Source organism: Elgaria multicarinata, chromosome 5 (assembly GCF_023053635.1).
Source record: "Elgaria multicarinata webbii isolate HBS135686 ecotype San Diego chromosome 5, rElgMul1.1.pri, whole genome shotgun sequence".
Lineage (NCBI taxonomy): Eukaryota > Metazoa > Chordata > Lepidosauria > Squamata > Anguidae > Elgaria > Elgaria multicarinata.
In genome coordinates this window covers 98,236,703-98,247,973 of record NC_086175.1, presented here as the reverse complement: position 1 = coordinate 98,247,973, position 11,271 = coordinate 98,236,703, and positions in this window count along the sequence as shown.

The window sequence follows — 11,271 nt, the reverse complement described above, 5'->3', positions numbered from 1 at the left end:
CACTGTAGTCCTATATTAGGTTCAAACTACACTTTACATTAAAGGCATAGGGCTCCATCACACCAATGATTTAGTGCACTCTTGCCATGCCTGCTCCACGATACTCACACAACGCTGTGCCTGTCCTGCTGACACCCCACCTATTCCCCAGCCTTTTCCATCTTTTCCTAGAATGTCTAAAGTCCGGATTATTTTCCCTAAGTGTAGGGTGACCATATGAAAAGGAGGACAGGGTTCCTGTATCTTTAACAGTTGCATAGAAAAGGGAATTTCTGCAGGTGTCATTTGTATATATGGAGAATCTGGTGAAATTCCCTCTTCATCACTACAGTTAAAGCTGCAGGAGCTATACTAGAGTGACCAGATTTAAAAGAGGGCAGGGCACCTGCAGCTTTAACTGTTGTGGTAAAGAGGAAATTTCACCAGGTTTTCCATATATACAAATGACAGCTGCTGAAATTCCCTTTTCTATGCAACTGTTAAAGGTACAGGAGCCCTGTCCTCCTTTTCATATGGTCACCCTAGAATGTACCCTTAAGCCTCTGTGTAGTGCTGTACTCTCATGTTTTCCTTTGTTGTGGGCATGTGCTGTGATGGGATTCTTGCTGTTGGCTTGAATGGATTGCATCAGGTCCTGGCAGGCTAAAGCGATCTCCCCCAGTAGCCAGCTTGAAGCCTCAATAGAAAATCCAAACCTTGCATCCCAGGCTCGAAAGTGGTTTTTTTTAAATAAATAATTAAAAATTGTACAATGTCTGAATCTCTACAGAGTCAGGATTGTACTCCCTTGATGCCCCAAAGAGCCAGATTAAATGGTCGTTCCATTTTTGCTGGGCAGAAAGTTGGGCCAGATCTTTGGGCTTTGCTAGACCTACTGGGTGTTCCGTGTTTGAGGAGCGGTGAAACCGGATTTTCCCGTTAAGGTGTGACGCCCCATAATCCACACCTTCTTTGGATTAGCATGGTATTGGAGAGGGCTGGTTGCGGAAGTTTGCTCCGGTTGTGCTGCTGGCGCCTCGAGCACGGGTTACGCAGCCACACCGGCCTGATTTCTGTGGGGGGGTTTTTTCACTCGCCGCACGGTTTGCGCAAGTCTGAAAGACCGCGATCGGCGTAGATCGCTAGCGCAGCCGTCAGCGCTGCCGCCGCTGCCGGCACCGGCGGCAGCAGCAGTGGCAGATGAAGTGCTGCTGCTGCTGCATACCACCCCCCTCAGGCTGGGCAGAGGGGAGCCAGTTGGCATTGGTGGATGGCTCACAGGGGGTGCGGCCAGCGAGTGCCGCTGTTGAGGGTCAACATTGATGCTGTCACTTCCTGATGGGGGTCATGGCAGGTGTAATGTGACCCGAGGTCAGTCGTCTGCATGGGCACTCTGTGCCTACATCTCCCATCATGCCTCTGAGTGTCGGTGGCGATGACTGCCTCTGTGCCCTCCCCCCATCCCACGGAGCCAACCCACATCTGGGCGTAGGCATGGCAGCAGCCCAGAAACAGCTGCGCCAGCGGAAGCACATTGTCTGCATGCAGCATATCAGGGAAGCAGAGGTGGCTGTGTGTGTGCGTCTGTGCGGGAAGCGATAGCCAAGGGAGGGGAACTATGCGCCCTGAGGAAGACCGTGCCACTCTTTTCGTGGGCATAGGCATGCTGCTCTTGGTTGTGGTGGCGTATGAGCGCTTCCGTGCGGAGGTGGCTGCCAGGCGGCGGCAGTGGCAGTTCACCTTTCCGAAAAGTGACCCACACAGAGGTTGAAATAGGAAAAACAGGCGCACATCCCCCACCCATCCCCAGCAGCACACCAGCCACATTTCCAGTCCTCCGTTCCTGCGCAAACTGCCACTGTGGGAATAATAAAAAAAGCCGCTCAGCTGCGCTGCCCCAGCTGGCGGACTGGGCGCAAATGGCGGAGGCGGCTTGATCGAAGCCGCTGGCCACTCCCCTTAGCACGCCTTTTCCTGCCCAGTGCTGACCATGGCAGAAAGCGCAGTGACCTCACATCCTCCCACACCTCCACCTCCCAACTCCAAATTAGCACGGGCCGGCAGGAAAAGCTGCGCTTAAACTCACTTTTAAAAAGACGGGATAAGGAGGCTTCACCACAGGATGACGATGGATCCTGGTGAACGTCATCTGGATCTGTCGACACGACTATGGTAGGTAATGCGCCCCGTCTAGTAACGCCCATTGAAAACAGCTTGAAATCTGTATATTCAATGTGTCCTGTGCCTCAACAGTTGTCACTACTGTTATAAACTGTTATAAAGCAGTCGCGTAGATGCTGCCGTGGTCTGGTTGAAGTACTCATCTGACAGGACCTGCTTGTATATGTCTTGCTAAAGTGGTGGGAGGAGGAGTAACCAATGAACTGGAGGGAGAAAGAGAAGGGGTGGAGTGGAGTGGAGTGGAGTGGAGGAGCAAATAAGCGAAAGAGCAGAGTATTCCGGTGAAAGGGACTGTAACCTTGACACGCTTATGCATCAGAGGTAAAAAAAGAAAGAAAAGGAGGAGGCAAAGCAGGGGGTGGGTGAAATTACATGTGATGGAGCTCATAGTGTGCAGCTCTGTACCGGTTTTGTTTTATGCCCGAGCAAGTTCACAGCTTCCAGATCTGAACTGAGACCATTGTCCATGGGAAGGGAAACGGTGATCCTTCCCTTCCCAACCATTCCCATCCTGTTGTTCTGGAGCCAGCTCCAGAACAACAGTTAAAGAAGGAAAGAAAAAGCTTCTATTGACACCAGTAAACTTCAGGGTTCCTGCTTTATTATGGCTGTTAAAAAAAGAACATTCAGTATCTATTATGTTTGCTTTAATAGCAGAAATAAGATGATATCATGATATGGCAACATGGTCTAGTGAAACTATGTACTAGAGATAGGACTGGGTCAACAAGTGTTCGTTATCACCCAGATTCTTCAAACATCAGCTTGGTCTTCATCTCTTCTTCTTTATAATGTTCATTTGCGATCTCTGTTCATTTTGCATGAATGGGAGCATTCTGTAAATCTAACAGGAAGAATGTGCACAATTTTTAGATATTTTCCAGAAGTGCACATTTCCCCCCATAGTTTCTGGATGGATGCAGATGTGTGAGGTCTGCTGACCTGCCTCCTTCCAGAAGTGAGTTTTTATGTTCATTTTGGGTGGCTCCAGAAGTGCAAAATCATCGTAGCGCAACAGAATTAGCAGGGCGGAAGACAATTGTTGGGCGTGGAAATGCCCCATTGGATTCTGCTCTATGTTGTATTAAAATTGTTAATTGCCACGATGTCTGTGGCTTTTGTGTTACTTCGTTTTCAATTGTTATTGCTTTTAACCTTTTCTATAGGAATTAGTTTGTCAATGATTTGATACATTTTTAGCTGTGTATATTTATTGTTTTACATTTTATCTGTACATCACCCTGAGATCCCAGTGATATAGGGCAGGATAAATAAATAAACAAATTTGGCCCATGTGGTAAAATGTGCAGTATTTATTGGAACTCATACCTCAGTAATCAGTTGTCAACTCCATAACTGCATCTTATTGTACAATCCACCAAGTGCAACCATCTACTGTGGTTAATAAAATGAAAACCAGTAATGTCTTAAAATCCCAGCTGTTAACAAAAGACAGGGAAAATTCCAAACATTCATACTATTATATTGCCTTGTGAATAAAAGCATGGAATTCTCCATTACATAGCTTCTATTGTAAACCTAGAAGCACACTCAATAAACATTATTGCCCTACTTAAAGATCTCATTTCCTTTAGAATTAAGGCAAAATGCAATATAAAATTGCAGCTTTCCCTTTATAGATGGAAATAAATGTCTCCACCCTTCCCTGAGGCTAAGGGGCCACATTTGGTAAATACCATTCTAGTTTAATCTATCAACACTCAGAAAAGCAATTAGATTGGTGGAACAAACAAAATTATACTCCCTCATATAGGTTCTTCCTGTGGAGCCTGAAAATTCTAAATACCATGGTAAGTAAGTAAATGCTCCAGTTCAAGCTCATTTCTAATTAGGAGATGAACTTCTGTTCCTCTAGAGCCTACTTGCTTTCATGATTAGTTACCAATTCTTTTTTTTCTTTTTTTTGCTTCAGAAGTCCCAAGGAAACACTTCCTAGTGATAATTTCAGAACCAGATCATACTGTGACCAACATTCATTCATTTCCTTTCTCATTAGGTCAGGTATAGATGTGGCAGGTGTGATAAACATATTTGTTTCTTTTTTTGAAGGAAATACTTGTGAAATAGCTTCTAATATTATGTCCAGTTATGATCTTGTTTGTATTTAGGTATGGACAGTGTATAGCATGTGATTAGGAATGACATTCTTCCCACCCCAAATTTCTTATAGGATTTGATGGTCTTGAATTAATGCTCCTTGTTTGTGGAGTGGAACAAACGTGTTAGCAATCTGTTATTCTTCTGTTTTTGATTTCTGGACAATATTCAGAACAGTGCATGCTCCTCTTGCTGTGGCTTTTAGTTAGTGGTTTGTTTCTTTCTTTCTTTCTTTCTTTCTTTCTTTCTTTCTTTCTTTCTTACACCTTCCCAATGTGCAGAGATGCACTATGCATTGCTTTGATTAGTGCAAATAGAAAGACTTGCTGCACTGTGATTGCATTAGGATTCCTTTTTTGCATTGTGATGTGCAGTACAATCCTAGTAGAGTAAGTATAAGATCGTGCCCTTAATCAGTTAAACCATAAGAAAAATATAGGTGCCTCTTTCCCCTGCCCCTGCCCCACCCAAGCTAGTAGGAAATCTTTGGAAGGTGATTTAGAAAGAGAAAAATGAATTTGTGGGGTAGAGATTTAATGCCCTTTCTCACTCCCCTGATCAAATTTGGGGCAACCCTGAAATTTGCTTTGTGGGGGGGAAACAAATACAAATGGGGAGATCGATTCATGTGTGTTTTGGTCCTAAGCTTTTAGCAGGCTGGAAGTTTTGCTGAGCAGTTGTTCTCAAACAAAGGAATCACTCATCCTCTATTCCGAGGGGGCAAAATCCCATGACCGACAAATACTGTGTCACCAATTAACAGGCTCTTAGATCGGCTAGATGGCCAAGACTCTCATGGTGGCTTTTATGAACTGAATTGCACTGTAATTTTCACTAAATTTCCCTCTTATTGATGGCTAATGTGCAGATGGATAGAGAAGCACAACAATTTTACCCTGAAAGGGCTTTTAAAATAATTTTCAAATTATCTTCCAAACTATACAGAAGAAACAATTATTTCAGCAATTTTATCAGTTCCTGTCTTCTCGTTCAAATGTTCATATAGTCTTTTGAATTGTAGTTGGACAGGAAACATTAGAATATATATATATGCTAAAATAAACTTTGCTACACTTTAGCCATTGCTAAGCAGCCGGTTTCCATAATAAGAATATATCATTCAAATTTCATGATAGTTTGAATGTCACAGAAGGTGCCCCCTCCATTAGGAAGGACTTGTTCTAGTTTCCCCAAATAAACAACATGGTCACATAAATACAACACCTGTAGATATTATCAACCCTTGTTACATCACAAGACCATTATTATTATTATTATTATTATTATTTATTTATATAGCACCATCAATGTACATGGTGCTGTACAGAGTAAAACAGTAAATAGCAAGACCCTGCCGCATAGGCTTACAATCTAATAAAATCATAGTAAAACAATAAGGAGGGGAAGAGAATGCAAACAGGTACAGGGAAGGGTAAGCAGGCACAGGGTAGGGAAAGACTAACAGTAGAAAGTAACAGTAGAAGTCTGCACAACATCAAGTTTTAAAAGCTTTAGGAAAAAGAAAAGTTTTTAGCTGAGCTTTAAAAGCTGCGGTTGAACTTGTAGTTCTCAAATGTTCTGGAAGAGCGTTCCAGGTGTAAGGGGCAGCAGACGAAAATGGACGAAGCCGAGCAAGGGAAGTAGAGGCCCTTGGGCAGGCGAGAAACATGGCATCAGAGGAGCGAAGAGCACGAGCGGGGCAATAGTGTGAGATGAGAGAGGAGAGATAGGAAGGAGCTAGACCGTGAAAAGCTTTGAAGGTTAACAGGAGAAGTTTATATTGGATTCTGAAGTGAATTGGAAGCCAATGAAGAGATTTCAGAAGCGGAGTAACATGGTCGGAGCGGCGAGCTAAGAAGATGATCTTTGCGGCAGAGTGGTGAACAGAAACCAGCGGACTGATGTGAGAAGAAGGAAGGCCAGAGAGAAGAAGGTTGCAGTAGTCCAACCGTGAAATAACCAGTGCATGAACAAGCGTCTTGGCAGAAGAGACAGACAAAAATGATCGAATCCTGGCAATATTATACAGGAAAAATCGACAAGATTTAGCTACTGCCTCAATATGAGGAATAAAGGAGAGCGAGGAGTCGAAGATAAAGCCAAGGCTACGAGCTTCCTTGACCGGAGTAAGCGTAACATCATTGACAGTAAGAGAGAATGAGTATCATTCAAATCAGTAGTTGCAGGATCAGACTCCCTTCCTAGGGCTTGTACAAAGTAGTTGCAGGATAAAGTGAAAAGCCCCCAGTACAATACTGAAAAGTAGGATAAATGCTCATGGAGTGTAGTAGGTTATTACGGGAAGGTGTAGTGCAGAAATAAAGAGGTGACACATCGTAGCTGGGTTTAAACAAGGGCCAACATTTATTTGATGGATCTGCAAAGGGAAACCTAAGCGGGCATCTACTTATCACGGCGTAAGCCATTAATAATCAGGGCGAGAGATTCCGAGCCCCAGAGGCGGCATGTAACCGTCGCCACCCCTTGGCTCCCCCTTTTGGGGTGGTAGGCCTTCCGGTGTCACCCCTCCTCCTGCCGCCAGGCTGTGAGTGGGTGAGAAAGGTTGGCCTTAAGGATAAGCCTTATTTCGGCCGCTGGACCGCAGGGCTTGGAGCTGCTGAACCTCAGGCGTTATCCTTCACCATATTTATTTTATTTTTTTTATTTTATTATTTATTTATTACATTTTTATACCGCCCAATAGCCGAAGCTCTCTGGGCGGTTCACAAAAATTAAAACCACAGTAAAACACCCAACAGTTTAAAACACAATTACGAAATACAGTATAAAAAGCGCAACCAGGATAAAACCACACAGCAAAGTTGATATAGGATTAAAATACAGAGTTAAAACAGTAAAATTTAAATTTAAGTTAAAATTAAGTGTTAAAATACTGAGTGAATAAAAAGGTCTTCAGCTGGCGACGAAAGCAGTACAGTGTAGGCGCCAAGCGGACCTCTCTGGGGAGCTCGTTCCACAACCGGGGTGCCACAGCGGAGAAAGCCCTCCTCCTAGTAGCCACCTGCCTCACTTCCTTTGGCAGGGGCTCACGGAGAAGGCCCCCTGTAGATGATCTTAAGGTCCGGGTAGGTACATATGGGAGGAGGCGTTCCTTCAGATAACCTGGCCCCAAACCGTTTAGGGCTTTAAATGTCAATACCAGCACTTTGAATTGGGCCCGGACCTGGACTGGCAGCCAATGAAGTTGTAAAAGGACTGGCGTAATGTGATCTCGCCGGCCAGTCCCTGTTAATAACCTTGCTGCCCTGTTTTGCACCAGTTGAAGTTTCCGGACCGTTTTCAAAGGCAGCCCCACGTATAACGCATTGCAGTAATCCAAACGAGAGGTTATCAGAGCATGGATAACTGTAGCTAAGCTATCTCTGTCCAGATAAGGGCGCAGCTGGTATATCAGCCTGAGCTGATAAAAGGTGCTCTTTGCCACTGAGTTCACCTGTGCCTCAAGTGACAGTTCTGGATCGAAGAGCACCCCCAAACTACGGACCCGATCCTTTAGGGGGAGTGCAACCCCGTCCAGGACAGGGCAAACATCACCTCGCCGGACAGAAGAACCACCCGCTAACAGTACCTCCGTCTTGTCTGGATTGAGTTTCAGTTTATTAGCTCTCATCCAGTCCATTACCGTGCCCAGGCACTGGTTCAGAACAGCCACTGCCTCACCTGGGTTTGATGAAAAGGAAAGGTAGAGCTGGGTATCATCCGCATATTGATGACACCTCAGTCCACATCTCCGGATAACCTCCCCCAGCGGCTTCATGTATATGTTAAACAGCATAGGGGATAAGATAGAGCCCTGTGGAACCCCATGGCTTAGGTGCCACGGCACAGAGCAATAATCCCCCAGCACCACCTTCTGGAATCGGCCATCCAAGTAGGAGCGGAACCACTGCAACGCAGTACCTCCAACTCCCAGCTCAGACAACCTATCCAGAAGGATACCATGGTCGATGGTATCGAAGGCCGCTGAGAGGTCCAGGAGAACCAACAGGGTCGCACTCCCCCTGTCTCTCTCCCGACAGAGGTCATCCCACAGGGCGACCAAGGCAGTTTCTGTTCCAAAACCAGGCCTGAAGCCCGATTGAAATGGATCTAGATAATCCGTTTCATTCAAGAGTGCCTGGAGTTGTCCTGCAACCACCCGCTCAAGCACCTTGCCCAGGAAAGGGATATTAGCCACCGGCCTGTAGTTGTTAACATCTTCCGGGTCCAGATTAGGCTTCTTCAGGAGTGGTCTAATTACCGCCTCTTTTAAAGAGGCCGGCACCACTCCCTCTCTCAAGGAGGCATTTACAACCTCCTGGACCCAGCCGGCGATCCCCTCCTTATTTAATGTAATGAGCCACGAGGGGCAAGGGTCAAGCACACAGGTGGTCGACCGGACTTGGCCAAGCACCTTGTCCACATCCTCGGGCCTCACTAACTGAAACTCATCCAATAAAACTGAACCGGACGGCGCTCTGAACACCTCTACTAGTGGAGCTGCATTAAGTGTGGTGTCCAATTCATGACGAATCTGAGCGACTTTATCTTCAAAGTGCCGTGCAAATTTGTCACAGCGTGCTACCGAGGGTTCCACCATCTCTCGCCCTGGCCCAGAGTGTAACAGGCCGCGAACCACCCGGAAAAGCTCCGCCGGACGACACTGAGAAGACGCAATGCTGGTGGAAAAGAACTGCCTCTTTGCCACCCTCACCGCCACAGAGTAGGCTCGATAGTGAGCTCTAACCCGTGTTCGATCAGACCCAGCACGAGTCTTCCTCCACCTGCGTTCTAGCCGTCTCCCCTCTTGCTTCATTGCCCTCAGCTCAGGTGTATACCAAGGAGCTGACCGGGCTCTGCTCAGAGGGAGAGGACGCTTGGGCGCGATCGTGTCAACCGCCCGAGTCATCTCTGCATTCCACAGAGCGACCTGGGCTTCGACAGGAGCACCAGCCATACCAGCAGGAAAATCCCCCAGAGCCCTCTGGAATCCATCGGAGTCCATTAGCCTCCGGGGGCGGACCATTTTAATAGGCCCCCCACCCTTGCAGAGGGGAAAGGCCGCCGAGAGTCTAAACCTCAGTAGGAAGTGATCTGACCATGACAAGGGGGTAGATGTTAGTTCCCCCACTTCCAGATCACCATCCTCCTGCCCAGTCGAGAAAACCAGATCAAGCGTGTGTCCCTTTGCGTGTGTTGGGCCGATGACATGTTGAGACAGCCCCATGGTTGTCATGGCAGCCATGAAGTCCTGAGCCGCTCCAGAGACAGCAGCCTCGGCATGGAAGTTGAGATCCCCCAGAACCACCATCCTGGGGGTTCTCAACACCAGGTCCGAGACAACCTCCGTCAGCTCAGGCAGGGAGACTGTGGGGCAGCGGGGTGGACGGTACACCAGCAGAATCCCTAATCTGTCTCGAGTACCCAACACACAGTACAGACACTCAAGATCAGCACTCGACTGAACAGGAAGCCTAGAGAGGGAGATTGTATTCCTATAGACCACGGCAACCCCGCCTCCCCGGCCCTCGAGTCTGTGCTGGTGCTGCACCGAGTACCCAGGAGGGCAGAGCTGGGTGAGAGCAACCCCTCCCAGTTCCCCCACCCAGGTCTCAGTGATGCATACCAGGTCAGCCCCCTCATCCACAATCAGATCATGGATGAGAGAGATTTTGTTTTGGACTGACCTGGCATTCAGCAGCAGCACCACCAGACCCGAGAGCAAGCTGATAAGGCCGCCAGGAACCATCTGGTTGGGGGAAGGACTAGAAGAGGGGATAGCTGTAAGGAATCTGTCCCCTCTTCTCCTCATCTGGCCTGTTCCTCCCCCAGCACCATACCTCCCATTTGGTGCCATGGAATACTCACCGACTTTAACGAACCGCAGATGCCCACCTACCTGCCATTGGGAGTGGCAAGCCTGTTGCTTAGTCACTACCGACTCCCCATCTGGCCAAAATAACTTCCTGCAAGCCCCTACGCAGATCCATCAAAAACAAATCGTTACCAAGGTCCGAAAGGTGGACCCCATCCGCCCTATAAAGCTCCCTCCGCATTGTTCTAATCAAGGGGTGTTGAAGACTAACATCCCCGTGTCCCAGGAGATTTTTATAAATTTCCCCATTGACTTTGTGACTTGCGTTCAATGGCGTGTGGGTCGCTAGCCCATTTCCAATTTAGCCTGGGAATGATACATGACCAAACAATAACAGTTCCAGGCCACTGGCTACGAATGGCCTGGAAATCCCTAGGTGCCTGAAAGATCAGGTCCTTGCGCTTTAATAGTCCCAGATCGTTACCGCCTAAGTGTACTAACAACACCTGAGGGGGAGGATTGACTGCACACTGCTGTGAGAGAGTAACCAGGAGGTGCTCCCAGTGCATGCCACGCCTTCCCAACCATTGGATGCTGGCAATATTGCTCAATCGGAGCTGACTTCCCAAGCTTGATTGGGAGGCCCTCCTTCCAGCCCAGAAGACAAAACTGTGGCCACAGATTAATACTCACAGCGGGTTCTGTCCCCTCCGGAGATCTAGGACACAAATGAAGGGTATTAGCTCCGACTCGAAACGTGTAGTTCCTCAGGCAGCTGACGAATGTACGAACGAAAAGCCCCAGATTGCCATCTTCCAACTTGTTGGATTTGATTAGGTGAGAAACCAATAGCTGCAGTGGTGGAAGCCATGCCTATCCTAAATGAGTGTGTGCCGAATTGATAGTCTCCAAGGCCCAGTGCAGCAAGGACCTTCTTAGGCACTGACCAAAATTGGTGTTTAGTGAGCGGAGCTCCATTGCTATGGCAAAATAAATAACCAGGATTGGAGCCCCGTAACTCCATGAACATATGGACAGCAAGACCGGGGCATAACTCTTTTTTGAGTGCAGGGAACAAAGACACAATACGGCCTTTGCCCGTCTGATCGGTTTTAGACCTTTGGAGTTGTAAATATATGGCGTTCTGGGATGACTGAAGGTCCGACAATTGTAGGGCC